Genomic DNA, 13,949 nt, shown 5'->3' with positions numbered 1-13,949 from the left:
GTGAATGTATTAGCCAGCACCCCACTGTAAAACGTGTTCCAGCACCAATGCATAAGCCATCCATTCCTGTGAAAACAACATTAACAGTCTTTTACACCATCAGTCCACCCTCCTGAATAGTACTTGGCATACCATCAGCAATCCATCCCCATGAAAATACAGTATTAATACTCTTGTAGCACCATCAGCAGTCCATCCCATAAAAACAGTATTTATACACTTGCAGCACCATCACCAGTCCATCCCTGTGAAAACGGTAGTATTATTCTTGAAACACCATCCCCTATCTCACCCTGTGAAAGAAATCATAAGCCCAAAACTAAATGTCTTCAGCCCCAAAGGAAGAGTTTAAGTGACAACTAATTATAGCACATTCAATGAAATGAAAGGGAGGTGACAACTTGGGCAAGATACCCAATAAATACCAAACAAATATAAGGGCTGTTCCAGAGACCTGAAAAAACTATGCAGACCCTGCTTTAACTACTGTGCATGCAATACTTCAGAGGGGGGGGGGGGATGCGGAAATAACCTTAAAGTACTTACAGAAAGTCTTTTATCCTCGTCCCCAAAAAGTTACTAGCATACTTGGCAGAAAATATTTTGTTCATCTGGAAAACAAAATGCAGTAGCAAAGTAAGCTTTGATTCTTGGAACAACTAAAGGTACGACTGAGCAAGCCCTAAAGCGTAGGTTGTGTAACCAGTGTCCACTGAAAGTGAGAAACGTGGGAATGGAGCAGCGGTTCAACTGAAGCTTCAGTCACACAGTCACCCTTTTCATTGCACATCAAGAACAAAACAACCAACAGTCAAGGAGTCTTGTTGACATGTATACGGACCCCTGATCAATGCCAGTGTTTTCCAGATTAACCATAAACTATGTACATGATCCTCAGTTAGCTTAACTGTAGACTAATGTACCTCCTGTGAATATGCGGAAAACTTGTAAGGACTGAGCCCTTGTAGATCATTGGACTCTTTGTACTAAAGTAAGCTGTGCAAGCTGAAGGACGGAGCCTGTGCTTGGATCGATTCTTATCTTGGAAAACGGATCCTGACAACTCAATATGGTGGTTGATTTCTTACCACTATTGGATGAGCAACTGAGTTAACTATGTGATAGCTGACCCCAACAGATACTTGTCTATGTAATCACTAGGAGCTATCCCAAGTGGTTGGAGACTTTTCTCAAGAGGGCTGGCACAGAATTGATTAGAACAGGTGAGTGACACCAGTAGCATAGCAAGGTCGTCACTAGCACTAATATGTAGTAATAAGTATAAGACTTCTCCTGCACAAAAAAACAAGTAACATTGATGGCTCTTGTTTTCGTTGCGTATCAAAGTTTCACATTGTTTCCTTTAAGCAGATTTCTGCTTCAGGTGAACAGTGTGATAAGCATATCACAACCAGCGATTTTGCTGGAGTTTGCCTCATGGGCTGTAAGTCTGCATCTGTCAACACAGTTACTGAAACTAAGACTGGTACTGAAGAGGATTTGGCCAACAATATGGATAATTTGGTGCTGTGTGCGAGAGTACATGAGGCTGATTTTCCTAAATACAAAGAACCAGTTGAGAATTGTTTATTTTTATTTACATTTTTTGAGATAGGGTACGTCTACCTTTGTTGCCTTACTCTGGCTTGAAAAACACCATCATTTCGTGAAAGACATTTGAAAAAGAATTTACGAAAAAAAGTAAATGTTTGACATTTGTCCTAAAGGTTATGCTAGGTTGGCATGATTAAGAGTTTCTGGCTCTGCTTCTCAAAGTTGGCTCTGTTCAGCAAATTTTGGAGATCGGTGATTTAAATATTGTGCTCAAGAACTCAGATTTACAGAATGTTTTAGAAAGGAATTCTGAAGTTTTTGAAGAAAAACCTGGAAAGCCTTAGGGTTTCAAATATACTAGATGAGTAAAAGAAGGAAGCATACCTGTAAAGCATAAGCTAAGGGGGGGTACTTTTGGCTGAGAGAGAAGGTTTGAATAAACTCATTCAACAGCTTTGATCTGATGGTATCTTTGAACCCACAGAATCATCTTTGTGGTTGTCACAGACTGTTGTTGCACGGAAAATAACTAAATTAAGAATGCACATTGACTTCAGGAGTCAAAGCCATATGGGGTGATGGTCATCAATTGCAAAAAGTGATAAAATGATTGTCAATAGTTGGTGCAATTTTTTTCTCTGAACTGAATATGCAATCTTCGTTTCACGTGGTTCTAGCAAAAAAGTAAAAGTATCTAACAGCTTTTGTCACTTCATGTGGAGTATTTCAATACTGTAGGATGCCGTCTGGACTAACTTTGAAAGCTGCTTATGTTTCAGTGAGTCATTTGTGATATATTAAATGGTCTTCAAGGGGTATTAGTATTCCAAGACGATATACTTGTTTTTGGCATGAATTGTAATGAACAAAGATTAGATGAGATTCTCACTGCACTTAGACTCAAAGGACTAATATTGAGAAAGGATAAATGTGCATTTGAAGTACAAGAGGTAGAATACCTGGGACATGTGGTGTCAAGCAAAGGCATTGCTCCTTGTCTCAGATTATTAAAGGCAATCCAAGTACCACCTGTTCTGATAGGTCATGAGCAGCATCAAGCATTTCTAGGGATGTCTCAATATTGTTCTGTTTATTGCAAATGTTGCTATGAAAGCAGAACATTTTCATTCATTGCTCAAAAAGAATGCACAATGTGTATGGTTGGAATCACAGAATTTAGCTTTTAATAAACTGAAAGCAGAATTAGCCAATGATCCACTTTTGAACCAGTCTTCTGGTAAAGCCCTAAGAATTACTGTTGATGCTAGTGATGGTGTGTTGGGAAGAGTGCTTTCACAAGGCAAATGAGACTCCGAACAGATTGTGGCATTTGCTTCCCATACACTGAAGACTCAGAAAATATCATACTCCGTCACCTTGTGGGAGATGCTTGCTTGTACGTGGGGCATAGAACATTTTAGAGCTTATGTCTGGGGCACTAAATTTATGCTACCCACTGATCATTAACCTTTAGTGCAGGTATTGAGTGGGAGCAATGTGCATTCAACTAAAGCCACCGATAGATTGACCAGGTTGAGTGTCAAGCTTTTAAAACAATTTTAATGTTTAGTATGTTCTCGGTGGAGAAGAACAAGAATGCAGACTTTTTCTAGTCTCCCACAACAAGATGTTTTCGAAGAGGCACGTAATAACGACAATAAAACATTGATTGCTTAATGGCTAGTGTGCTTTGGAATACGTGCAGTGAGAACAATGTGAGCGAATAACGGAGAAAAGCTCTTGATGAGGAAGTGGTGTTGGGAAAGGTTATGGGGCATTCTATTAAAGGATGGCCCAGGGAAGTAAGCCTTCCAGGTGGTTTCCAGCTATAAAGCAAGGTTCAAGCTGAAATAAGCATGGAGGATTGACAACCTTTTAGAAGTGATAAACTCATTCTACCTTATAAGCTGAGAAATAAATTACTTATCGGTCATCAAAGTCATCTGGGAAAGATCTTCAACAAAAAAAAAGAATGAGACATTTTTTGATGGCCAGGTATGGACAAGGATGTCGAACAACAGAAAAATAAATGTATATCATACGCACACAATGATAAAGGCCTTAAATGCATGACGTTTCCTGAAAGAAAGCTGGAGGCACCTGGGAAAGTTTGAGCAAAAGTGTTTATCGATTTTCTTGGTCCATTATATCTTCTTTTTAATCAGAGTTGTGCTATAGTTAAGATAGATATTTTGCCTGAGTGGTTGGAAGTCAGGTTTGTATGTGATTCTATCACCAAAAGTATCAATTGATTTTTAACTGATTTTATTTTGCTAGAGAGGGATTTCAGTCAGAGTTTTTGTCCGATAATGGCATACAATTCACGTCTATGAATATCAAGCCATTTGTAACTGAGACAGGGATCAAACACAAAAGTGTAGTTTGTATTGCCCACAAATGAATGGTGAAGTAGAAATAACCAACAGTGATTAGAGGAGTGTTAGTAAAAATTGTGGATGTAAATGATACAGTTGAGACCATGCTTTGGTCATATCGCAGCACACCTCATACTGTGACAAGAAGTTCACCTTTTAAAGCTAAGGAGGTTTTTGATCTTTTAAGACTTGCATTGCATGAGCTAAAAATTGCCCTTGGATCAGCATGTAAGCAGTGTTCATAAGAAAACTGATTTCAGCAATGAAAAAAAAGCAAGAGTAGGTATGATCTTCTTAAGAGAACCTGACAAGTAGTTTTCAAAAAAGGTCACTGAGTCAGAGTCAAATTATTGGAATGAAGAGTGATGAAGGATAAGATTAGATTTGGTCCCCCTTGTTTGGCTGCAGAGGTCAGGATTCTTCTGTTGTGAAATTGAACAATAGGCAACTGGGAAAGTGTGCGTGGGTGGTTAAGGTAGACTAAAAACATGTAGTGAAACAAGGTTCGTCAATGATTTCAATGACTGTTGGAATTTTCTGCTTATGCAGGGTCATCCCCAATCGTTTTGCCTCCTGCCTCCTATTTTTTCTGACCTGTTGATGTTGGCTTTTGAACTCTGAGCACTTTACCACTGCTAACCAGTGCTAAAGTGCATATGCTCTCTGTGTAAATGTGTATGTAATTGGCTTATCCATGATTGGCATATTTGGTTTACTGGTAAGTCCCTAATAAAGTACACTAGATGTGCCAGAGCCTGTAGATCAACTGCTACAAGTGGGCCTGCAGCACTGGTTGTGCCACCCACATAGTAGCTCTGTAATCATGTCTCAGACCTGCCATTGCAGTGCCTGTGTGTGCAGTTTTAACTGTAAATTCGACTTGGCAAGTGTACCCACTTGCCAGGCCTAAACCTTCCCTTTTCTTACGTGTAAGGCACCCTAAGGTAGGCCTTAGGTACCCCCAAAGGCAGGGTGCAGTGTATGATTAAGGTAGGACATATAGTAATGTGTTTTATATGTCCTGACAGTGAAATATTGCTAAATTCGGTTTTCACTGTTGCAAGGCCTGTCCCTCTCATAGGTTAACATGGGGGCTACCTTTCAAACTGAATAAAGTGTAGATCCCCTTTGGGAGAGGATGGACATGTGGAGTTTGGGGTCTCTGAGCTCACAATTTAAAAATACATCTTTTAGTAAAGTTTAAGATAATGTGTTTGACAATGGCACTTTTAGAAAGTGAGCATTTTCTTGCTTATACCATTTCTGTGACTCTGCTTGTTTGTGGATTCCCTGTCTGGGTGAGTTTGACAGTTGGGCTGGTTGCCCCTCACACTAGACAGTGACACCAAAGGAGCTGGGGTGTAGTCTGCATTTCCTGATGAGCCATCTGTGCTAGGAGGGAGGGCAGGAGTGGTCACTTACACCTGAAAGGGCTGTGCCTGTTCTCACACAATGCAGTCTCCGACCCCCTGGTGAGTGTCTGGGGCCTGGCCAAGGCAGGATTTCACATTCCAAAGAGACTTTACTTTGAAGTAGACCTACTTCAAAGGAGAAATTGGGTATAAGAAGGGCACCCAAAACCACAGACTTTAGAACACTTCTGGAAACAAGACAAAACTCTGCCTGCAGAACAGCTGAGGAAGAGCTGCCCTGCCTGTGACCATGCTTTGTAGGGCTATCCTGCAGTTTTTGCTTCTGCCAGAGTAAGAGGGCAAAGACTGGACTTTGTGTGCCTTCCATCTTGTGAAGAAATCTCCAAGGGCTTGATTTAGAGCTTGCCTCCAACTGTGGTAAAGCTATTTTTTTTGTTTGTTTAGGGGTAAATAAAAAGCATTCTCTCTACCAGACAATGATTTTATTCTTGAATGAGCTAGTTTTACAATTTCAGTGATATGAATAGCTCTTGTATATTTTTTTCTGATTTAATAATTGTATTCATGTATACATTTGTTTACTGGTCCTTAGTGATTTGTGGTTTTATCTTAACTTCTGTCAGCATTTTTTATTTCTTCTACAGTATAGTATATTATTGTGCGTATTTTTCCCCCTTTTGTTGGATTACTCTGTATTGTATTGAAAGGGGGAAGATGTGTTGTATGCTCATGTGCCTTGGCTCGCAAAGCTACAATAGTGAGGATGCAGACGGGAGGAAACAGAGGAGACAAAGCTTCCAGTCATGTTTGCATTTAACTTGTTGAAGAAATACCATTTCTTATATACCGACTTGTTTTCCTTTACAATATAAAGCTATCTAAGTGACCCCACAACTTGCTGTCCTAACAACCAAAAAGGTACTTTATACACAAGAGTGGTCAGGATCACTCTTTCAAAAGTTATAAATGTAGAATTATCTAGAAGTCACTTTAAAAATGCTTAAGGGTCACAGCTGACTTATGCAAAATTCCACTTGACTTTTACATTCTGACATATGATCAAAATAGCCAATATATTGGGTATAAATTCACTGATCTATTCAACAATATTTCAACTGACTTGTTGCAAGTGTCAGCCTTCTAGTTTTTACTGTCAATGGGGTCCAACATCAAATATTATGGACAAAGTTTGCAACTGCTGTGTTCATACACCACATATGCCCCCATGACTCACTTCAACAAATGGTGAATGATCCTCAGGCATCAGATTGTCCCTGGAGGTAGTCAAGAAATACCTACGATGGCTTCATCGCTTGATACAGTGGTTACAAAGACAGTCAATAGATATAATCCTTTCACTTGTTCTGGGAATCTGCTTAAGAGCAGCCTTGTTTGTGAATTCAAGTTGCCTTTTGTACCATGCATTGCTCTTACAAATGTTTGCTCCACTTAACCACATCAGACCCCACAAACAATATGAGTTAGAATAATTCTCTTCTTGGCACAAAGCCAAGCTGGTGTTAGGACATATTTTTACAGCCCTTTACCAATGTTGTGAATTAAAGGTCAGGAACATTACGGCAAACCAACTTGGATAAGATGTAATCCATCGCTCCATTTGAGTTGTTCCTTTCTGTACAAAACACACATGCAAACATCTGTAGAAAATATAACAATTGCAAAAACTTAACCGTACAGAGGTACACCTAACATTAACTGATCAAGATTGGATCTTTGCATAATCTGTTGCAGCTACTTCTGAAAATCACTGTATAGGAAAAGCGTGTAGGACTGTAGAGGAAAGCATGTGTGTATATATATATATATATATATATATATATATATATATATATATATAGAGAGAGAGAGAGAGAGAGAGAGAGAAGAACTTTGCCTTCCTTGCTTTACTAGCATTCAGTGGACTTTGATGGGTATAGTTAAATCAGATGGGCTAAAATGGCCCATTATACTTAGCCAATTTAATCAGCTGTAAACTCATCTAAAGACATTTTATAAATTATTAATTCACTTATTTATCTGAACTGTCTTACATACGATACCCTCAAAAGAACTGCAATGACCCATCTATGTATTTCCGCAACAAAGATGTAATATCTGTGCAGCTTTTAGTACAAGCAAGTTTGTCAACTTTCGAAAAAGCTTTCAGTGCGAACTCCATACTCCCATCTGTTTAGTCAGTGTTGTTTTAGCTTCCCTTTCTTCAGATCTCCTTTAAGATCTCTGGCTTTCTATCAAAAATCGGGACCGCACTGCAAACCATGTCTCACTCATGCCTGACTGTTGACTGTCTTGCGCCAGTCTTCACCCTACTTTGCAACACTTCCTATTCTATATGTGCACAGCAGTAGTTCCATCCACCTGGGAGCATGCACTTGACCATCTATTTAAGAGTAGACTATTGCCAAATTTCCCTGCTCCCAGTTCAAATGAAAATTAGGACCAAGCACATCAATAACCGTTTGCAATCTTTTTTCTTTCACATTATTCAATTCTGTACTCACCTCAATTGAGATTCAAACCCCCCTGCATCATAGTAAGTCCACACTCGTTGCAATGGTTGATGATCTACCCTGGGCCCTCAATCAATGTGGCAATGCAGCCTTGATCCCTTTGGTTCTATCCACTGCCTTTGACATTTCCCACAAGGTTCTCCTACAGCATCTGCTTGAGGTTGTTGATGTTGAAGGAATGGGATGGGTTTGATATGATCATCCACAACCAACCTGCACTCATGTGGCCAAATCTGACACACTGAAGTATTCCAAGTTACTTCCAGGATCCCTCGTGGCTATTTGTTGAGCTCTATAATTGTTTTTAAACATTTTCATGGTTGCACTGCACAACTTCTTTGATCATTCAGGTCATTTTTATGATGCATGCTTCTGACACTCAGCTTTACATTTATTTGGACTCCCCCATGGATAACATTACACCTTTTAACCAACACCTGACAGCTGTTGTGGATTGGATGGTCTGGAATACCCTAAAAATGATCATGGATAGGATCAAACTTTTAGTCATGGGGTGTGGGGCACTCATATGCGATCTGGGTGAATAGCCTTGTGGCCCTTTTATTTGGGGGCCCTTCAACTCGTTTTTCTCTTTTATGGAAAGCATTTACTTCCACTTTGACTAATATAGCTATCCCGACTTCTTTCAGTATAATGTTCTGAAAATATATTTTATTTTCTGGGTCTTGGCAGTCAAACTGCTCATGCAAGCAGTTATTTCAAGGCTTGATTATTGTAATAGCCTTTTTCTCATTGCCTCTAAACAACTGATCTTCAAATAAAATCACTTCAGAATTTAGCAGTGCGTCTGATTTTTGGTCTTGGCAGGATAACACACAGCACCCCTTAGAGATGTCCCCTCCACTGGCTCCCTGAAGAGGATTTCATTTGAATCCCAGTGTTTAATTCACCGAGTTTGGGCCACATCTATTTAAATAGATTTATATAATCTCACCTCGCTATGCATCTGGTAAAAAAAAAAAAAAAGCCTGCTTGGATATATTGTGGAGACCATGCATTCCACCAGCTTACTGCCAAACTAATCTCAGTCATCAACTTTATTCGGCCAATACAAAAGTACATAGTAAATATAAATACATATTCAACATACTAAAATTCTTTAACTTCACACATGCTTTCAGCTGTGCACAACACCCTGCTCTTGGCCACAGGGGGCGAAGGGCTGAATCGGACCACACCTCCCAGGCACACCAGCAGAAGGAGGCCACCTACGACGCTCTGCAGCGCCAGAAGACAAAAACTTGACACTCACTTTCCAGTGCACGGAATGCGTGCAGGATGCGCCCGGGCCAAGAGCGAGCCCGTCTGCACCCGTCCACAGCCGGATGTGTCTGGGCCCTTCCTCTTGGTTTTAGGACCCATTAAGGATTGTTTAGGCTGTTCATAAAACTGTGTATGATTATAAGGGCTGCAGAACAAGTAAGCGAGACATTTAAATGTAATATTGTTTTCCTATGTTGGATGCTCACCCCTTTGTAGTTGCAATTGATTTATTGAAGTGGGTGTTAACACATACTTCCAAAGTATAGTTAAGTGGAAAACCACAGCTCAAAAGGCAGATATTGAACCACACTGCTCTACAATTGACTCCTTTTTGGTATGGGCTGTGGGAATTATATCAATGGAAATAGATCTTGCCGAAAGGCGGGGCAGCTGGTTCAAGTGAAGGTACAGAGGGACCTCCAAGACCAATAGACCTGGTGACTGATACTAATTACACTCTAGAACTGGAGGACATAAGGAACGGTGATGATCATACAGGGGGCAAGGATATAGTTTCCGCTACCCCCATATCTGTTAATCATTCACCTGTTGTTAAAAGGAGGAAAAGATAGAGAAAGGGAGTTGAATGCAAACTAGGCCCTATAATGTCAGCTAATTCTGAACCCACTTATTGGAATAATCTTATATCTTTATTTAATGATCTATTAAAACCACTTAGAGACAAATTGGATAAACTTGAAGGGGAGGTGGATAAAAGAATGGCTGTGTATCAGAAACTTTCTATGCCCTTGACAGCCCCTATTCCCCAATCGGTTGTTGCACAGAATGCTGCACGAATTGAGCCAGATCCTATAGTTATACCACAGGATATAGAGCCTATAGGTGATACTGGTTCAGCTCCAAATATTAGGCACAATACTACAGAGGAGCGAAAAGGTGGCTGTTGGCGACGGACAATTTAGTGGACAGCACACTATAAGTAAGCCACAAGCCAGAAACCGGGTGGCCCAAGAGCCACTATAAAGAAGCCCCAGTAGTATGCCCCAGTCCAGTCACATTCTGAAGCCAACATGCACTACACCAGCCTCGCTGCAAGTGAGGGAGGATTCCCCAACTGTTAATTTACCACCTGAGTGCATTTCATCGACATTTACAACCCATACAATCAAGGTATCCCTCCCTCCCCCAGTACAACACTACTCTGAACCAACAAAATGTTTTTACCAAAGCTACCCAGTGCCATTAAGTAATAGATATCAGGCCCAGAGTACACTCTCAGATAATGATTGACAAAGATACAGGGGGCATGCGGATAGTTTAAAGAGAGGGCCCCAATATGGTGGGGCATATTAGAAAGATAGTGTCTACCGACCTTGGCATTGTCCCTACAGAGACCCAGAAGGCTGAAGGACCAGACCCCGAGGTCTGTATTAAATTAGTCAGAATTATTTCAAGTACTAACAGCCAAATAGAAGCAAGAAATAATGATAGGGAGTCTAGTGGAAATACTGAAGAGCGCCATAACTTTGCTACATGGAATGTCCAAGGTCTACGTTTGAGACAGAGGATTGGGGTAATATTATCAGCAACCTAGACCTGGTATGTATTCAAGAAACGTGGTGCGTTTCCCCGTGCATATGCTAGGATTTACCTCGCACTTCTTGCCAACTACTCGTTCCCATTCTGGGAGGGCCATGGGTGGGCTCCAAGTCCTTATTTCAAATAAACTCCCTATAGTTGTTAAAAAGACCTCCTGGGAGACTCCAAACTTTCAAATGTTGTGGCTGAAGCATGAATATGATCGATGTGTTACTTAACTACTATAATACTTTTTTTGATTCTACCCGCTGCAGAGTAGTTTATGCATTAGACCAGAATCTACAAAAATTCTTACGCTCTATCCAGTCCAATATTTTAATTTTGTGAGCTGGTGATTTTAATATCCAATCATGTTCTCTACCTATATCGAGAACATGTGGGCTAGCAAGTCAAGAGGGAATAGGGTATGACCATTATCATAATGATTATGGATAGACGGTCAATATGATTTAGTCAAAATATGATCTGATGTTATTGGAATGTAAACGGGGCATTAATGGGGAGGTAATACCTTCTTTTAGAGACACTAACTCTTCATCAGTAATTGATCATATGGTAGTGTCATCATTTGCTAATAACATGTGATACCCCCCTTATGTTGCCCAGTCATTACTGAGCGATCATGATCCGGTCATCCTCCCAACAATATTTTGGGGCCCCAAGGAAAAGTTTCATATTACTGCGAACCAGGCAGAGGTACACAGAACAAATGGGTTAAGACTAAAATGGAAAGACGTGGACACGGCAGATATTACAGAAGATTGTAACTGAATACTGTTTACAAGAGGAAATAGAACCCCCACAGTTACGCAGTAGTTTGAGTGCAGTTATATCATACACGAAGGGCCATATTTATACTTTGACGCACAACTGCGCCAACGCACTTGTGCGTCAAAAAATCTAACGCCGGCTAACACCATTCTGAAGCGCCATGCGGGCGCCGTATTTATTCAATGACGTTAGCCGGCGGAGCTGCCTGGTGTGCGTCAAAAAAAATGACCTACACCAGGCAGCGCCGGCGTAGGGGAATATGGAGCTTGGGCGCCAAAAAATGGGGCAAGTCAGGCTGAGGCAAAATTTTCGCCTCAGCCCGATTTGCGCCATTTTTTTGGACTCCCAACCCCCATGAAAATGACTCCTGTCTTAGCAAAGACAGGAGTCATGCCCCCTTGCCCAATGTCCATGCCCAGGGGACTATGCATAGTGCCACAAAAATGTTTTTAAAAAACTACTTACCTGAACTTACCTTAAGTTCCCTGGGATGGGTCCCTCCATCCTTGGGTGTCCTCCTGGGGTGGGCAAGGGTGACAGGGGGTGTCAATGGGGGCATGGGAGGGTACCTCTGGGCTCCTTCCGAGCCCACAGGTCCCTCAACGCCTGCCCTGACCATGCGCTAAAAAACTACGCAAAAGCGGCTGGACGTCATTTTTTTGACCCGCCCACTCCCGGGCGTCATTTTTGCCCGGGAGTGTAAATACGGCGCACATGCCTCGGAGTCATTTTTTAGACGGGAACGCCTACCTTGCATATCATTAACGCAAAGTAGGTGTCCACGCTAAAAAATGACGCAAACTCCATGAACTTTGGCGCTAGACGCGTCTAACGCCAGAGTATAAATATGGAGTTTGTTTTGCGTCAAATTTGCGTAAAAAAAAACCGACGCAAATCCGGTGCAAACGGAGTATAAATATGCCCCTAAGTCTTCTGACATATTACCCTCAAAATAGGCAGACCACAAAGAATAAAGGGTGGTCGACCATGCTTGCACTAAAGCTAGGGGGAGCTCAAACTAGCCCTCCATGTATCACAGTAGAGACACAGTAGCAATCCGGTTACTGCGGGTAAAATATAGGGAAGCCTTGGAGCGAAGAAAGAGAGCTGAGGGAAGAGGCATGGACAAATCTAGCAATGGATACAAATATTATTAAATTGATCAGGGAAACAGAAAACGTCCCTTTCTGGACTAATTGGGCACCTTCTGAGCTGGGTACTAGTGTATCCTGTGCAGCATGGGTGGACCACTTTTCAGAGATCTTTAGGAAAAGGAGCAGGCAGCAGACATACCTAGGCAACTGGAGTTGGGGTATCCCAATCATTTACACATCACCATAGTCACGGTCTTGTCAGCTATCTCAGTTAGTGCTGGGGATAATGCCCCAGGCCTGGATGGGGTACGGTAGATGTTTTCAAATTTCAAAGTGATTTTTAGGTACCTATTCGGACTAGGCTGTTTAATTTAGCCATGACCGGGGAAATCCCGACGTCTTGGACTACATTTTAATATTCCTTCACCTGCCCAATTTGGATTTAGGTCAGGACTGGGCACTATAGAGTAATGCCTTAACTTAGATCTGATCATAGGGATGTACACAAAGGCCAAAAAAAGGGGCTCTTTACCTCTGTTTTGCTGATCTTAGTAGTGCCTTTGATCTAGTTGAGCATGCCCTTCTTTGGATCACATTGCTTGATATGGGTGCCCCAAGGTATATCAAATTTTATTGGCCACTTTTATGCAGATTTAACATGCAAAGTCCGCTTTGGTAAATTGGGAGAGTGCACTACCCCTTTTAATATTGGAAGAGGTATTCACCAAGGGTGTGTACTGGCCCAGTTATTGTTTTCCTTATATATTAATTGAGTGGATACATTCCTGCATGAAATCCAGGCGGACCCCCCTATGTGGAAGGGCGTCCAGTACCCGTATTACTCTATGCTGATGTTGTCTTGATTTCTAGGACTCCATTGGGGCTCCAAAAACTAATGGATGGTCTATAACAGTTTATTACCTCAAAAGGTATGGTTATTAACACATTTAAAACCTTCACTGTGATCTGAGACCAGAGGGTAAAGAAATGCAGGAGTTTTTATATTCACAATATGGAGATAACTACTGTAAAGTCATTCAGCTACCTGGGTGTATTGTTCTCGAGCAACATTCATGCAGGAAAGGATAAGTTCAGAAGGAATTCAGGTGCCATTTTTAGATTTGCTAGCAAACTAGGGAGTCATTCAATCTCCACTATGATAAACATTTATAGGGCCAAAGCATTATCCACGGTAGCGAATGGAGCCGGCGATGAGGATACACAAAAAGCACCCCTTTACAATTAGAGGAAAACTGTTTTTTAAAAATGTATGCTATGGTTACTGACCTCAGCATCTAATTGGATTGCACACTAAGAGGTGGGCCTCCATTTTTTGGAGGACGTGTTGCAGGTGAGCCCTTTGCTCCTAGGAGGAAACTGTATTTACTAAGAAAATTATTTTAGATA

The sequence above is a fragment of the Pleurodeles waltl genome, chromosome 3_1 (assembly GCF_031143425.1).
Source record: "Pleurodeles waltl isolate 20211129_DDA chromosome 3_1, aPleWal1.hap1.20221129, whole genome shotgun sequence".
Classification (NCBI taxonomy): domain Eukaryota; kingdom Metazoa; phylum Chordata; class Amphibia; order Caudata; family Salamandridae; genus Pleurodeles; species Pleurodeles waltl.
Note: the sequence above shows the minus strand (reverse complement) of the source record.